The sequence below is a fragment of the Solanum pennellii genome, chromosome 5, assembly GCF_001406875.1.
Source record: "Solanum pennellii chromosome 5, SPENNV200".
NCBI classification, from domain to species: Eukaryota; Viridiplantae; Streptophyta; class Magnoliopsida; order Solanales; family Solanaceae; genus Solanum; species Solanum pennellii.
The window spans coordinates 15,631,893-15,635,876 of NC_028641.1; the positions used below are offsets into that span (position 1 = coordinate 15,631,893).

The 3,984-nt window shown below is 38.3% G+C and overlaps 1 long non-coding RNA gene across 3 annotated transcripts; it reads right to left on the reverse strand.

Annotated features, from left to right (window-relative positions):
• Positions 1-680: 680 nt before the first annotated feature.
• Positions 681-1,648, reverse strand: LOC107019857. Of its 3 annotated transcripts, none has more exons than XR_001456769.2 (3): positions 1,317-1,648; positions 1,087-1,217; positions 681-768 (listed from the first exon to the last, which is right to left on the reverse strand). It is a non-coding gene; the product is annotated as an uncharacterized LOC107019857 (long non-coding RNA). The 3 variants fall into 3 exon arrangements; XR_001456770.2 differs by having other exon boundaries at positions 693-711; XR_001456771.2 differs by lacking the exon at positions 681-768 and adding an exon at positions 822-840.
• Positions 1,649-3,984: the final 2,336 nt, after the last annotated feature.

Consider the following 3,984-nt stretch of genomic DNA (forward strand, 5'->3'; position numbering starts at 1 on the left):
TTGAATATCAATTCCTCTAGTAAACATATCTGTTCAATCAAGGAAGAACACAAAATTATGAAATTTAACAATTAATCAATTTGAAATTTCAGCTGTAACGAAAAGCGTGACGGACCGTCGTAGCCATGACGGTCCGTCCTGCATGTTCGTCATGAAGATCAGAGAAGTAGCAGAAGAAACTTCCAAGTGTGGGACGATGGAGTCCACGACGGCCCGTCATGACCACGACGGATGACCACGACGGCCCGTCATGACCACGACAGCCCGTCATGACCACGGCCCGTCATGACCACGATGGCCTCTCATGACTACGACGGCCCGTCGCGAGGTCCACGGCGGCCTGTCGCGAGGTCCACGACAGCTCGTCGTGACCACGACGTCCCGTCGTAAGGTCCGTCGACCCAGCCGCGTTTTGACAGATTTCCAGCAAAGAGAGTTACTATCTATACTTATGGCCAAAACGACTGATGAAATTTGTAAATTTGTAAGTGTAAATTTGTACTTACTTGATGAAATCAGTTCTTCAGCTTCCGTCCTTTAAATCTTCGAGTGAGGTCTGGGGATACAACAAATACACAATGTAATCACACAAGTGAAGGATAGATTTAATATGCACCGGAAACTGTGAGGAAAATACAACATTACCTTTCTTCAGGCAGTGAACTGGAATGGGACGAGCAGGGAAACGATCTTCACCAACAAACTTGAACACTAACAACGGATGAGAATTCCGGGCAGAATCACGAACTCGAACATAGATTGGGAAAACTGATACGCGAAACGAATTAGAAAATGTGATACTCTTATCGCCACTTGACTCTCCCTGCCTTGAATGTGTTTCTATATATATATTTTAACTATTTTCTTTAGCTGCTCTAAATGTTTTTGCTCAACTAAATGACAACTTTTTTCCATCACTAACAGTGAAAAAAGAGGTTTATATATGGAGGCTAAAATACGAGCTACACTCCCAAAAATCAACTTATGAAGCTAAAATACAAGTCACACTCCCAAAAATCGTATAAAAACACAAGAATATCAAAACAATAAAGCTAAAATTTAGACTTTCAGAATGAAATTTCTTACCTGATAAAACCTACTCCAACAAAATCTGTTTGAAATTGTGTTCTTCAGTGAGAAACTTGAGAGAAAAGTGTGACAGAGAGACTAATTAGCTTCAATTCATCATCTTGCCAACAACCCAAAAATATTCATTCCTTTTAAACACAAAACAAAAAAGCAAACACTTCAGCTAACAAGAAGACTGCTTTAGAACTAACACTTGACGAAATACGTATAGGAAAAGAGAATCGTACTTGCTCTTCAAAAAATTGTTATTTGGAGAAGACGACTTGAGATATGAGTTCTTTGATGACTGCAACTCTTCAACTCAACTCTTCAGCGTGTATCAGAAAGGAGAATCGGTTCTTCAGCTATCTTCACCTCTCTTCAGCTTGGTTCATCATCTCTTTGGTTCATCGAAAATCTGGATGGAAATGTGAAGGAGGAAAGCTGAACGAAGAAAGTGCAGTGAAAGAGTAAAGTGAAGTGAAAAAGTTAATGTTTGGTCATTTATTAATGTTTATTTTTTTTGGCCAATAAAAATGGGAGGGAGTGTTAAAAATATTGGAGGGAATATAATATTTGAGTGAAAAATATTAAGGCAACACTTATAAAGTATTGTTTTTTCAATGATAAAACTAGGACATTTTAGAAGTGTGGTCATATATGTAAATAGGTGTTGCCAATTATATCATATTTTAACAACACTTATGAAGTGTATCTTATGTTATTATAGAGTACACTTTTGAAGTGTTGCCAAAATTATTGTAGCTAAAAGTTAAAAATTTTGGCTACGCTTTAAAAGCGTTCCCAAAACTACTTTAGGCAACACTTTACAAGTGTAGTCCAGAATAAGTGTGGTCGTAGGCCTAAAATGGTGTAGTGAGAGAACACTCAGTTCGTAATCTTTCAACAATTCCAACCACCGTATATGTCGAAGATTGAACTCCTTTTGAGTAAACACATATTATAGACTCTTGTGGTCGATATGCACATCAATATGGACACCATACAAGTAATGCCTCCATATTTTCAAGGCAACTACCATGGTCTCTAACTCAAGATCATAAGTTCGATAGTTTCTCTAATTGCACCTTAAGTTGTGCAGAAGCAGAGGCTACCACTTTCCCATGTTGCATAAGCACACACCCAAAACCAACTCAGGATGCGTCACAATACACAATGAATCCCTTTTACCCTCCGTTAAAGTCAACATCGGAGCGAAAGTAAGCCTATGTTTTAAGATTTGGAAGCTCTTTTCACATACCTCAAACTAATAAAATTTCTTACTCGTCAATGTTCTTAATGGAGATGTAATAGACGCAAAACCATCCACAAACCAGCGATAATAAGCTGCTAGACCCACGAAACTCCTAATGTCGGTTGGATTCAATGGTTTATGCCAATTTTTCACCGCCTAGGTTTTCCTTGGATCATCCTCAACTCCCTCACTAGATATGATATGACCAAGAAATGCCACCAACCTCAACCAAAATTCACACTTGCTAAACTTGGAAAATAATTGATTCTCATTAGGCACTTGTAACACCACCCTTAAATTGTTCATGTGATAAACCTCATTTTTTTAGCATACCAAGACGTCGTCAATGAAGACAATGAAAATTGAATCTATGTAACTTTGAGACACCCTATTCACGAGATCCCTAAACATCGTCGGGGCATTAGTGAGACAAAAAGATATTACTAAGAATTCATAGTGACCATATCTAGTCGGAAATGTCGTCTTTGGTATATCCTCACCTCCGACACTAAGTTTGTGATACCCTGACCTCAAGTCAATCTTACAAAAGTAGCTTGCTCATTGCAGTCAATCACACAACTCATCAATCCGAGGGAGAGGATACTTATTCTTAATAGTGACTTTGTTGAGTTGGCACTAATCAATGCGCATTCTAAGGGACTAATCTTTTTTTTCACAAACAATATTGGAGCACCCCATGGAGAAATATTATGTCAGGTGAAACCGTTGTCTAGGAAATCCTTGAGTTGAGCCTTCAACCCTTTAAATTCGTCCAGAGCCTTCCGATAAGGAGGAATTGAAATGGGATTTGTATCGGTAACAAGTTGATAGGAAAATCAATTTCCTGTTTGGGAGAAATACTGGGAATATTATTAGGAAAGACCTCTTGAAATTTTTTTAGTTTGGGGACCGAGTCAATGGGAGGAATGTCTAAGTCTAAATATATGACTCTTACAATATGGTATAAAAACCCTTTTGAGATCATTTTACAAGCTTTCAAATAAGAAATTATACGACCTCTAGGAATAGAGTTTCCCCCCATCCACTATAAAACAGGCTCACTTGGAAATAAACTTCACTACCTCGTTCCACAATTGATAGAGGTAAAGCAATCATGCAACCAATCCATAACCAATATGACATCAAAACCAAACATATCAAGTTCTAGTAGTTCAACATAAATAACTCTATTGGCCAACATTATAGGACAACTTTTATACACTCTCTTTGAAACACCGACTAACCCACTACGGTAGACATCATAAAAGGTTCATTTAGAATGCCAGGTAAGGTATCAAATTTCTTATCTATCAATGGATAAACAAAAGATATTGTAGCAACCGGATCAAGTAAAGCACATACATCAATGGAAATGAATTTCAACATACCGGTCACCACATCGGGAGAAGTCTCTTGCTCACCTCTACAGTGGAGAGCATAAAAGCAGTTCTTTTTTGGAGACTCAATTGAACCACTTGCTTGAGTTTGACCACAACCCTTGTATTGTCCCTTCCCATTAGGGCAATCCTAAACCTTGTATCCATTCTTTCCACAACCAAAGACAATTCCCGTTCAAACTAGACATTCACGAAGATGACCCTTTCAACACTTGGCACAAGTTGGCTTCTTGTTCTGTGAACTAGTCTCTCTTCCGTTTTTAG